General features: G+C 42.5%; 1 protein-coding gene across 2 annotated transcripts in view; it reads left to right on the forward strand.

The window, feature by feature from the left end:
• The window catches only part of CLDN10 (claudin 10), a 124,124-nt gene that overhangs the window by 32,509 nt on the left and 77,768 nt on the right, over nucleotides 1–13,847 (forward strand). The gene's annotated exons all lie outside the window — the stretch shown is intronic.

Genomic DNA, 13,847 nt, shown 5'->3' on the forward strand with positions numbered 1-13,847 from the left:
CACGCCATATCTCTCTTCTTTCCAGTTTCACATTGACTCAGACACTTTCTTAGGTGGAGCAGTCTCTGAAGGCCCCGTATTAGGGAGAGAATGCCCTTGTCCAGTCCTGGCAGAAAACTGCGGCTCACGCCCAGGGCTGGGTTCAGGCCAGATGAGGAGAGAGATAATGAGAGAAATAGGAAGCGTTTGAAGCTGGCAGCCAGTGTGGTCCCCTGACCTGGCTGGTTCCTTTTCTTCTCCCCTGGGAGCCAGCTGCTGTCCACCCTACCCCATTACCAGAGTTCCTGAAACTCTGGTGTGAACCAGACGCACTGGGAAACTTGTCAGAATGCAGATCCCTTGGCTCCACCCTCAAAAAATCCTGATTCAGGATCATCAAAACTGGGACCCAGGAATTTGCATTCTAAGCAAACAACCCATGTGAATTCTGCTGCACGGGGTCCTCAGAACACAATTGAGAAACATTCAGTAGACATGCTATTCACATTCAAGAGTACCAATCAAGGCCCATAAGCTATGCTGAAATATTTAGAAGTTACGTATCAAGTGAATAAACTGTCAAAGATATATACATAACTACATGGCAGGCTAGAATTCCTGGGCTCTAGAGCCCAAGCCAGAAGGTAATGGGACAGCAAGAGCTAACCCCCAGCCCCCATCCTTCCCCTTTGTCTTTCCACTTTATGCCGTGAGGAACTTGCTGCTTGAGCGAGAAGACACACCATCCATAAATTCAAGCACAGGCACTCTCCTCCGGCCCTGTAACAGCTGCATCTTGACCACCTGTTGGGCTAGGATGGACCCCAGAGAGGAAGCTGGCATTGACCCTGGAGGCGGAAAATTCCCAGGTACTCAGAGCATGGTCTAGATGGGGAAGAGGTTCCAGGAGGATGCATGCCCTTGACCTTGTGAACTGCCTGCACTGAGGGGAGGGGCAGCAGAGGATGGCCAGGGCAGAGCCCTCTAAGCTGGCATTTCTCTAACATTCATGGGAATAGAAATTTCCTGGGATCTGAATCAGTAGGTCTAGGGCAGGGACCAAGATTTCGTGTTTCTAACAGCCTCCCAGGAAAGCTGGTGAGGCTGGTCTTCAGACCACAGAGGGAAGCAGCAACGCTGTAAAGCAGGGGTCAGTACCAGGTAGTAAACTTTTAGTCTCTGAGGGCCATGTGGTTTCTGTGGCAATTATTCGACTCTGCTGTTGGGCCTGAGAGCAGCCACAGATGACATTTAAGAGAATGAGCATGGCTGTGTTCCAGGAAAACTTCACTTGTGAACACTGAAATTTGAATTTCAGATAATCTTCCCATGTTGCAAAATATTCTTCTTTGGAGCTCTTTCAATTATTGAAAAATGTAAAAACTCGATCAGGCACAGTGGCTCACGCCTGTAATCCCAGCACTTTGGGATGCTGAAGTGAGTGGATCACCTGAGATCAGGAGTTGGAGACCAGCCTGACCAACATGGCAAAACCCGGTCTCTACTAAAAATACAAAATTAGCTGGGTGTGGGTGCATGTCTGTAATCCCACTTACTTGGGAGGCTGAGGCAGGAGAATCACTTGAACCCAGGAGGTGGAGGTTGCCATGAGCGAAGATCGTGCCACTGCACTCCAGCCTGGGCGACAGAGCGAGACTCTGTCTCAAAAAAAGTAAAAACTCAATCATAACGTAACTTAGTTGTACATTTACAAATAAAAGAGTATAATTGGATTGTTTGTAACACTAAGGATAAATGCCTGAGGGGATGGATACCCCATGTTACATGAGGTGCTTATTTCGCATTGCAGGCCTGTATCAAAACATTCCGTGTACCCCATAAACATATACACTACTATGTACCCACAACAGTTACAAATTTAAAACTTTACCAATGATTTTTAAAATGTAAAAGACATTTTTTACATGGGCTGTACAGAAACTGGATGGGGAGGTTAGATTTGGCCCAAAGTCTATAGGTTGTTGACCCCTTTATATGGCCCAAGTCAGGAGCCGTGCATGGCTGGGTCTAAAAGCTGTGCCGATCTACAGAGCCCGCGTGAAGCTGCGGTGGCAGAAAGGGTCTAGAGCCTCACTGAGTCATGTCTTTTGTGGGTAAATGGGTCTTCTAGGTGCCCATCAAATCACACCTTCTCAGGCTGCCTCCAGTACACACCTATGAGACCAAGCTTGCTGGTACAGGGCAGGACGTCTAGTCCAGATCCACCCTGCTGTGTTACGCAGGAGCTCAGATTCAGTCTCAGAACCATCTGGATTGTTTTACTTTCATGATGAACTTAATCCTGATGGAAGTATAAATGAATAAGCTGACTGGGCACGGTGGCTCACGCCTGTAATCCCAGCACTTCGGGAGGCTGAGGTGGGTGGATCACCTGAGGTCAGGAGTTTGAGACCAGCCTGGCCAACATGGTGAAACCCCCATCTCTACTAAAAATACAAAAAATTAGCCGGGCTTCGTGGTGTGTGCCCGTAATCCCAGCTACTCTGGAGGCTAAGACAGGAGAATCTCTTGAACCCAGGAGGTAGAGGTTGCAACGAGCCAAGATCGCGCCACTGTACTCCAGCCTGGGCAACAAGAGCAAAACTCCATCTCAAAAATAAATAAATAAATAAATAAATAAATAAATAAATAAATAGGCCCATTAAACATCCACAAATTTAATGTGAGGCCAACATTCTTACTAGTGAGAAATGATTCTCGATTGTTCTTGGGAGAAGGTGACTCTGCCCGTCCTCAGGCCTGGGAGCTGCCGAGGAGGGGAGAGTGAGGAGGTTGGCTTATGTAAAAGGCGTGAGCACTGCCATTCTGTGCAGATTTCTGGAGCGTTCACCTGACTGTTGATTTTTCATTGAACAGTTTTCTCCTCATTCAGACTGTGGGCTCTCTGAGAAGGTGGGGAAACATTATTTGGGGAATTTAACCTTAGGGTAAAAATCATCTAAGCTTCTTATTTCTCAATTTCCCTCTCCTCCCCTCATTTCCATCTCTATTTTTTTTCTTTCTTTTTTATGAAAATTTTTTGTAGAGGTGTGATCTCACTATGTTGCCCATGCTAGTCTTCAACTACGGAGCTCAAGCAATCCTCCTGCCTTGGTCTCCCAACATGCTAGGATTATAGGCATGACCCACTGTGCGTGGCCTCTTCATTTTTTCAGTGTCACAGCTTGTATCCCCAGAAACCAGACTCTAAAGAGGCATTTCATGAAGGGGTGCCTGTGGAGGGACCACACCTGTGGAAGCTAGGGGACAGAAGCAGGAGTGGGCAGAGCAGTGACGTTAAGCTACAACCCAAGGCCGACAGTCTCTGCAAACCTCACCAAGAGCTCTGGAGTTAGATGGACTTTCAGAAACATCCCAAGCATGGCTGTGCTGGCCAAGCCCTTATGCTCCACCATCTATTGGTCACTCGATATGAGCTTCCCCAGGCAGAGGTGTGCTATGGTCTAAACATTTGTGTCCCTCCAAAACTCATTTGTTAAAATCCTAACCCCCAAGGTGATGGTATTGGGATCTGGGGCCTTTGGAAGGTGATTAGGTCACAAGGATGGAGCCCTCAGGATGGGATTAGTGCCCTTATAGAAGACACCCCAGAGAGGTCCCTCCCTTGCCCCTTCCACCACATGAGGATACAGTAAGAAGACATTGTCTATCAGTTAGGAAGCCAACCCTCACCAGACATCAAATTTCCTGGTGCCTTGACTTCACAGCCTCCAGAATTGTGAGAAATACATTTCTGTTGTTTTTGAACTACTTAGTCTCTGGTAGGATAGCAATGCAAAAGGACTAAGACAGGGCATGTCCTTAGGTGAGGCAGCTTTCTGCAGCTCAGGCACTTTCTGAGAGGGCTAAGAGCTACAGGTTGAGTGTGGTAGCACTTCCAGCAGCTGGGGCCTGATGTCCTTCACTGTCCTTTCTGGGCAGCGTATCACAGTATCCACTGCACACCACTCGGCTATCATTCTGTTCAGATACTTCTTGACTGGTCTTTCTACTTCTAATTTGTTCCATGTAGAATCTATCCTAAACACTACCTCCCTAATCTTTCTTAAAAGAAAGTATTGGTAAAATTTTTCATAATACATCATTATGAATAATTTTACATGTCATTCTCCTGAAAAGAGGTGTCACAAGGTCAAGATTTTTCAGTTACACAGGAAATGTAAGTGTGTGAAAAAGCAGGTGTGTGGCCAGGTGTGGTGGCCCATGCCTGTAATCCCAGCACATTGGGAGGCCAAGGGGGGTGAATCACTTGAGGTCAGGAGTTCAAGACCAGCCTGGCCAACATGGTGAAACGCTGTCTCTACTAAAAATACAAAAAAATAACCCACAAAAATTAGCTGGGTGTGATGGCAAGCACTTGTAGTCCCAGCTACTCAGGAGGCTGAGGCACAAGAATCGCTTGGACCCAGGAGGTGGAGGTTGCAGTGAGCCAAGATTGTGCCACTGCACTCCAGCCTGGGTAACAAAGTGAGACCCTGTGTCAAAAAAAAAAGAAAAGAAACAGGGTGCAATACTACATGGTATGATGGAGTCTTATCTAGTTTGCCTCCACTTCACCCCACTGGTGAGGGAGGGATTCCCACCCTAGGGTTGAGAGGATGGTTGAATGTACGACATCCAACCCTAGACAGATGAGATGGGCAGCAGGTAATTCAGAGGCTCACAGCCCAGCGGAGAACAACCCTGCCCCACACAGAGCCACATGGAGGTTGCAGTCGGGAACAGAGTGAACCATCAGGAGCTGTGGGAGGCAGGCTTTGTAGTAACAAGAGGGCGAGGTGCCCCTGGTTCCTGTGGGAGGATGTGTTGGCTTGCTTGGATAATTCTGCAGGCTGATGGGGACCTGAAGCCTAGCATTGCACCTGGTCCCTTTGACAAGGAGGGTTGCTTGGCTAGAGGACCTTATCTACCAGGAGCAGAGCGGGAGGAGAACTTGCAGTTAATCCATTTGAGCCTCTGTACCCTGATTTTACCAACCTTCATGGTCAAGGCAGTACTTAGTTTTGAATCTTAATTTCAGGCCTTACACCACAGGTCTGTGAGTCATTGGAGCTGAATTTCCTATCCAAAGGCATTCAGAATTTTTTCAAATCTGATCTAGCCAAACAATTCTATCATTCATTACTGGTTTTCAAGCCCGGGCCCACTCCAGATTCCCTAGAGTGGCACATCAGGGTATTCATAATCAGGCCTAATCCATATCTCCTTTCTCATCATGCCTGCTAAATTTCAGCCTGCGTTTACTCACATTCACTGGACAAATTGTGTTTTTGGCATACATGGCTGTATGTTTTTACTCATTCTATTTCCTCCAGATAAGGACTAGAAATTCTAGTCATCCTTTGAGGCCAACTCAGATGCAACCTTCTCTGGGGTGACCTTCCTGGACATTGTAGGACAAGTGCCTCAATGGCCTTGATAACCCAGCTCTTCCCCCATTTTTCACTTGTAGTTCTCACAATAACTGTAGAATGTGCCAGAAACAACATTCAGAGATAAGGAAAAGCTGTCCAGAACATGCCAGATTCTGTTTCTGTTCCTCTGAGAACAGGATGTCCTCCAGTGTTGTGGTCCAGTGATCCCAATCTGCCCCCAGGGTATAAAACCCAGAGTGGAGAGATTTCAGGGTGCCTCGGCTGCGGTGCAATGTGGGGCACGTGCAGACAAGACTCCATCCATTCTGAGCAGTTTCCTGAGCCTTGCGGAATCAGCTCACAAAGGATGCCAGGCTTCTGTTGTGCCTTGCTGCCTATCTGTGATGAATAAAGTTGCTTTGCTCAACTTGTTCTGTGAGTGTTCTGTCTCACTCAACTCCTGCAAGTGGTAGAAACTGCAGCCCAAGATGCAATAGGTACACTTTAGGAGGCCGATGTGGGAGGATCACTTGAGGTCAGGAGTTTGAGACCAGCATGGCCAACATGGCAAAACTCCAAAAGTCTCCACTAACAACACAAAAATTAGCCAGGCATGGTGGCGTGCGCCTGTAGTCCCAGTTACTCTGCAGGCTGAGGCAGGAGAATCACTTGAACCCGGGAGGCGGAGGTTACAGTGAGCCAAGATCACGCCACTGCACTCCAGCCTGGGCGACAGACTGAGACTCCATCTCAAAAAAAAAAAAAAAAAAAAGAAAAGAAAAGAAAAGAAAAACGCAATTGGTGGAAGTATCTGGACTTCCCTTCCTGGCGGCTGGCATAGTGATGGTCTTTGCGATCCTCCATGTAGTGGGATCTCCCCTGGAACTGGTAACCAGAGTACAGTGAACCTGCCTCACAGGCATCTCAAACAGGATGAAAGGTGCCTTGCTTTTCATTCCTGAAGCTTTTTCTTTTTCCATTCTGGCCATATGATTCAGTAGCCACATTTTAGCCTCTCAGTTGTGCATGTGCCTCCACCCTGCTGCACTGTGAGCTCTTTGGGGAGGCGGAACTACACTCTCCCTTTACAGCCTCCGTGCTTAATGTGGTGCCTGATACTTGGGTGCTCAATGAATGAGTTGCGCATGGAAAACTTAAAGAAATAAGGTTTTTGGTGGAGAAAAGAAGTTGAAAGTCATGGCCAAAATGAGGTGGAGATTTTGCTGTTGTCGCTGCTGCTATTGTCTTTGTGTTGCGTTTCACGTGGATTTGAACTGTCCGTGTCCAGCCTTTTTCTCTTTAGCATTATTCTAACCTACACCTATGGGTGTTCTCTGCATCTATCTCCTGATTAAGCACATGCTATTCTCACGGGCAATTTGTTCTGGCAACCTATGATGTCATTTGTAGGAAAACACTCTTGCTCAGTCTCTGCTATCCTAGCATCCTCTTGCTCAAAACTGAAGTTTCCCAAGAAGAGTATCTCCTGTTTGCAGGATTTACTTTTCTGTTTCCCTTAGAGGGTTACCTATGAAGAGAACTTTACAGATATAAAGTCATCACAAAATCGTTTTTGAATATTCAGGACAAATAATGCTGAAGACTGGCTAAAGACTATGTTATTACTGCTCTAAGCTTTGCATTTGGGTTCATCTGTGGAAGCATAGTAATTCTTGAAATTTCCTCCGCACTTCTCTTAGTTTATCTCTTTCTGTCATGTAGAAGTTATTCATGTTCACATTTTATCTTCCCTCCTAGACCAGGAGTTTTGTTAGGAAAAAAAGAGATTTTTCATTATGGAGGATTTGAAACACATACAAAAATAACAGAGAAGAGTATAAACTCTCACGTACTTCATAAACTCATGGACAATCTTGTCACATCTGTAATCCAATTCTCTATGGTTCTAATTTTTTCTAATTTTTTAATTGTTGAGATCTCACTCTGTCGCCCAGGCTGGAGTGCAGTGGTGTGATCACGGTTCACTGCAGCCTTGACCTCCCAGGTTCAAGTGACTCTTCCACCTCAGCTTCCTGAGTAGCTAGGACTACAGGTGCACACTACCATGCCTGGCTAATTTATTTTTATTTTTTTTGTAGAGACAGGGTCTCACTGTGTTGCCCAAGCTGGTCTTGAACCCCTGGGCTCAAGTGATCCTCCTGCCTCAGCCTCCCAAAGTGCTGGGATTACAGGTGTGAGCCACCGCACCTGGCCTAATTTTTTTTGTTTGTTTTTGAGATGGAGTCTTGCTCTGTCACCCAGGCTGGAGTGCAGTGATGTGGTATCGACTCACTGCAAACTCCACCTCCCAGGTTCAAGCAATTCTCTACCTCAGCTTCCCGAGGAGCTGGGATTACTGGCACCTGCCACCATGCCCGACTAATTTTTTTATTTTTAGTAGAGACGGGCTTTCACCATCTTGGCCAGGTTGGTCTCAAACTCCTGACCTTGTGATCCACCCACCTCAGCCTCCCAATGTGCTGGAATTACAGGCGTGAAACACCATGCCTGGCCTCAATTTTTTTTCATAAGTTATTGGGGTACAGGTGGTATTTTGTTACATGAGTAAATTCTTTAGTGGTGATTTGTGAGATTTTGGTGCACCCATCACCCTAGCAAGATACATTGCATCGTAATTTGTAGTCTTTTATCTGTTGCCCCTTCCCACTCTTCCCCCCAAGCCCCCAAAGTCCACTGTATCATTCTTATGCCTTTGCATCCTCATAGCTCAGCTCCCACATATCGGCGAGAACATACGATGTTTGGTTTTCCATTCCTGAGTTACTTCACTTAGAATAATAGTCTCCAGTCTCATCCAGGTCACTGCAAATGCTGTTAATTCATTTCTTTTTATGGCTGCGTAATAGTCCATCTCATATATATATATATGTGATATATATATGTTATATATATGTGATATATATATGTTTTTTATATATATATATATATATATCTCACAGTCTCTTTATCCACTTGTTGATTGATGGGCATTTGTGTTGGTTCCAGGATTTTGCAATTGTAAATTGTGCTGCTGTAAACATGCATGTGCAAGCTAGTGCTGCACTTATGGCTAGGCCTGTGTTCTTGTGTTGAATAGAAACAATTTCATAGAATGCCAACATCAGAAAAGGCACTCTGTGATCACAATAGGGAAAAAAAATCCACTCTATAATCCTGTCTGAGCACAGATGAAACCAAGAGCATTGTCTAAAAGTGACCACAAAAATGCCCAGTGTGCCCCTATCCTTATTGATATAAGTGATTGCTGCTGCTTTACCAAGAAATGCTTTAGTCAGTCTTGTTTTATATTTTTGGTGTAATGACTTCTTTTCCTCTCAGTAGATACCCAGCAGTGGGATTGCTGGATCAAGTGGTAGTTCTACTTTTCATTCTTTCTTTCTTTCTTTTTTTTTGAAACGGAGTTTCTCTCTTGTCACCCAGGCAAGAGTGCAATGGCATGATCTCTGCTCACTACAACCTCTGGCTCCTGGGTTCAAGTAATTCTCCTGCCTCAGCCTCCTGAGAAGCTGGGATTCAGGCACTCACCACCACGCCAGGCTAGTTTTACTTTTTAATAGAAATGGGGTTTCACCATGTTGACCAGGCTGGTCTCGAACTCCTGACCACAGGTGATCCACCTGCCTTGGCCTCCCAAAGTGCTGGGATTACAAGCATAAGTCACCACTCCTTACCCTACTTTTAGTTCTTTAAGGACTCTCCACACTGTTTTCCATAGTGGCTGTTTACACTGTTTTCCACTGTGGCTAGTTTACATTCCCACCAGCAGTGTAGAAGTGTTCCCTGTTCGCTGCATCCACACCAACATCTACTGTTTGTTCAATTTTTTGATTATAGCCATTCTTGCAGAAGTGAGGTGGTATCATACGCATTGTGGTTTTGATTTGCATTCCCTGATCATTAGTGATGTTGAGCATTCTTTCATGTGTTTGTTGGCCATTTATATATCTTCTTTTGAGAGTTGTCTGTTCATGTCCTTGGACCACTTTTTGATGGGATTTTTTTTTCTTACTCATTTGAGTTCATTGTAGATTCTGGATATTAGTCCTTTGTCAGATGTATAGATTGTGAACATTTTCTCCCACTCTGTGGGTTGTCTGCTTACTGTGCTTTTTCTTTTGCTGTGCAAAAGTTCTTTAGTTTAATTAGGTCCTAGCTATTTATCTTTGTTTTTATTGCATTTGTTTTTGGGTTCTTGGTCATAAAATTCTTGCCTAAGTCAATGTCTAGAAGGGTTTTTCCAATGTTATCTTCTACAATATTTATAATTTCAGGTCTTAGGTTTAAGTCCTTAATCCATCTTTAGTTGATTTTTGTATAAGGTGAGAGATGAGGATCCAGTTTCATTTTCCTACATGTGGCTAGCCAATTTATCCCAGCACCATTTATTGAAAACAGTGTCCTTTCCCTCACTTTATGATTTTGTTTGCTTTGTTGAAGATCAGTTGGTTGCAAGTATTTGGGTTTATTTCTGGGTTCTGTATTCTGTTGCATTGGTCTATGTGCCTATTTTTATACCAGTACCATGCTGTTTTGGTGACTATGGCCTTATAGTATAATTTGAAATCAGGTAATGTGATGCCTCTGGATTTGCTAGTTTTGCTTAGTCCTCATTTGGCTATGTGGGCTCTTTTTTGGTTCCACATGAATTTTAGAAGTGTTTTTGCTAACTCTGTGAAGAATGATGGTGGTATTTTTATGGGGATTGCATTGAATTTGTAGATTGCTTTTGGCAGTATGGTCATTTTCACAATATTAATTCTACCCATCCATGAGCATGGGATGTGTTTCCATTTGTTTGTGTCATCTGTGACTTCTTTCAGCAGTGTTTTGTAGTTTCCCTTGAAGAGGGCTTTCAACTCCTTTGTTAGGTATATTCCTAAGTATTTTAGTTTTTTGCAGCTGTTATAAAAGCGGTTGAGTTCTTGATTTGATTCTCCGTTTGATCACTGTTGGTGTATAGAAGAGCTACTTATTTATGTATATTAATCTTGTATCCGGAAACTTTGCTGAATTCTTTTATCAGTTCTAGGAGCTTTCTGGAGGTGTCCTTAGCGTTTCAAGGTAAACTATCATATTGTCAGCAAACAGTGACAGTTTGGCTTCCTCATTACCAATCTGGATGCCCTTTATTTCTTTCTCTTGTCTAAGTGGCCTGACTAGGACTTCCAGTACTATGTTGAAGAGGAGTGGTGAGAGTGGGCATCCTTGTCTTGTTCCTGTTCTCAGAGGGAATGCTTTCAACTTTTACCCATTCAGTATTATGTTGGCTGTGAGTTAGTTTTGAAGGCTTTTATTACATTAAGGTATGTCTCCTGTATGCTGATTTTGCTGAGAGTTTTAATCATAAAGCGATGCTGGATTTTGTCGAATGCTTTTTCTGCATCTATTGAGATGATCATGTGATTTTTTGTTTTTAATTCTGTTTATGTGGTACATCACATTTATTGACTTGTGTGTGTTAAACCATTCCTGCATCCCTGGTATGAAACCCACTTGATCACGGTGGATTATCTTTTTGATATGTTGTTGGATTTGGTTAGCTAGTATTTTGTTAAGGATTTTAGCATCTATATTCAGCAAGAATACCAGTCTGTAGTTTTCTTTTTTGGTTGTGTCCTTTCTTGGTTTTGGTATTAGGGTGAAGCTGGCTTCATAGAATGAATTAGGGAGGGTTCCTTCTTTATCTTGTGGATAGTGTCAAAAGGTTTGGTACCAATTCTTCTTTGAATGTCTGGTAGAATTCTGCTGTGAATCCATCTGGACCTGGACTTTTTTTTGTTGGTAATTTTAAAATTACTATTTCAATCTCACTGCTTGTTATTGGTCTGTTCAGGGTATCTAATTCTTCCTGATTTAAACCAGGAGGGTTGTATTTTTCTAGGAATTTATCCATCTCTTCTAGATTTTCTAGTTTGTGTGAGTAAAGGTGTTCATAGTAGCCCTGAATGGTCTTTTGTATTTCAATAATGTTGGTTGTAATATCTCCTGTTTTGTTTTCTAGTGAGGTTATGTGGATTTTCTGCCTTCTTTTCTTTGTTAATCTTGCTAATGGTCTATCAATTTTATTTATCTCTTCAAAGAACCAACTTTTTGTTTCATTTATCTTTTGTATTTTGTTTGTTTCAATTTTATGTATTTCTGCTCTGATCTTGGTTATTTCCTTTCTTCTGCTGGATTTGGATTTGGTTTGTTTTTCTTTCTCTAATTCCTTGAGGTGTGACCTAAGATTGTCTCTTTGTGCTCTTTCAGACTTTTTGATGTAGACATTTAGGTCTATGGACTTTTCTCTTAGCACCACCTTAACTGTATCCCTGGGGTTTTGATAGGTTGTGTCATTATTGTCATTCAGTTCAAAGAATTTTTAAATTTCCATCTTGATTTCGTTTTTGACCCAATGCTCATTTAGGAGCAGATTGTTTAATTTTCATGTATTTGCATAGTTTTGAAGGTTCCTTTTGGAGTTGATTTCCAGTTTTATTCCACTATGGCCTGACAGAGTGATTGATATAATTTCAATTTTCTTAAACTTATTGAGGCTCATTTTGTGGCCTATCACATGGTCTATCTTGGAGAAAGTTCTATGCTCTGTTGAATAAAATGTGGTTGTTGGATGAAATGTTCTGTATATATCTGTTAAGTCCATTTGTTCCAAGGTATAGTTTAAATCCATTGTTTCTTTATTGACTTTCTGTCTTGATGACCCGTCTAGTGTTGTTAGCAGAGTATGGAAGCCCCCACCGTTATTATGTTGCTGTCTATCTCATTTCTTAGGTCTAATAGTACTTGTTTTATAAATTTGGGAGCTCCAGTGTTAAGTGCATATATGTTTAGGATTGTGATAGCTTCCTGTTGGACAAGGTCTTTTACCATTAATGTCCCTCTTTGTCTCTTTTAACTGCTGTTGCTTTAAAATTTGTTTTGTCTAATATAAGAATAGCTTACCCCTGCTTGCTTTTGGTGTCAATTTGCATGAAATGCCTTTTTCCATTCCCTTTACTTTAAGTTTATGTGAATCCTTATGTGTTAGGTGAGTCTCCTGAAGGCAGCAGATAGTTGGTTGGTGAGTTCTTATCCATTCTGCAGTTCTTCTTTTAAATGGAGCATTTAGGTCATTTATATTCAATATTATATTGAAATGTGAGGTACTGTTGCATTCATCATGCTCTTTGTTGCCTGTGTACTTTGTTTTTTTTTGTTTTATTTTGTTTCCTTTTTGCTTTTTAACTTATATTTTTGTTTTATAGGTCCTGTGTGATTTATGCTTTAAAGAGGTTATGTTTTGATGTGTTCCCAAGATTTGTTTCAAGATTTAGAGCTTCTTTTAGCAGTTCTTGTGGTGGTGGCTTGGTAATCGCGAATTCTCTCAGCATTTGTTTGTCTGAAAATGACTAAATCTTTCCTCCATATATGATGCTTTTTTTCACTGGATACAAAATTCTTGGCTGATAATTGTTTTGTTTGAAGAGGCTGAAGATAGGGCTCCAATCCCTTCTAGTTTGTAGGGTTTCTGCTGAGAAATCTGCAGTTAATCTGAGAGGTTTTCTTTTATAGGTTACCTGGTGCTTCTGTCTCACAGCTCTTAAGATTCTTTCCTTTGTCTTAACTTTGGATAACCTGATGACAATGTGCCTAGGTGAAGACTTTTTTGTGATGAATTTCTTAGGTATTCTTTGTGCTTCTTGTATTTGGATGTCTAGGTCTCTAGCAAGGCTGGGGAAGTTTTCTTCAATTATTCCCCCAAATATGTTTTCCAAGTTTTAGAATTGTCTTCTTCCTCAGGAACATTGATTATTCTTAGGTTTGGTCATTTAACATAATCCCAGACTTCTTGGAGGCTTTGTTCATATTTTCTTATTCTTTTTTCTTTGTCTTTGTTGGATTGTGTTAATTTGAAGACCTTGTCTTCAAGCTCTGAATTTCTTTCTTCTGCTTGTTCAATTCTATTGCTGAGACTTTCCAGAGCACTTCACATTTCTAAAAGTGTGTCCAAAATTTCCTGAATTTTTAAATTATTTTTTCTATAAGCTATCTATTTCTTTGAATATTTCTCCCCTCACTTCTTGTATCATTTTTTGGATACTTTTGCATTGGGCTTCTCCTTTCTCTGGTCCCTCCCTGATTAGATTAATAACTAACCTCCTGAATTCTTTTTCAGGTAAATCCAGGATTTCTTCTTGGTTTGGATCCATTGCTGGTGAACTAGTGTGATCTTTTGAGGGTGTTGAACAGCCTTATTTTGTCATATTACCAGGGTTGATTTTCTGGCTCCTTCTCATTTGGGTAGGCTCTGTCAGAGGGAAGGTCTGAGGCAGAAGGCTGTTGTTCAGATTCTTTTGTCCCATGGGGTGTTCCCTTGATGTAGTACTCCCCTCTTTTTCCTGTGGATGTGGATTCCTGTGAGCCAAACTGCAGTGATTGTTGTGTCTTTTCTGGGTCTAGCCACCCAGTGAGTCTAGCCAGCTCCGGGCTGGT

Source organism: Papio anubis, chromosome 15 (assembly GCF_008728515.1).
Source record: "Papio anubis isolate 15944 chromosome 15, Panubis1.0, whole genome shotgun sequence".
Classification (NCBI taxonomy): domain Eukaryota; kingdom Metazoa; phylum Chordata; class Mammalia; order Primates; family Cercopithecidae; genus Papio; species Papio anubis.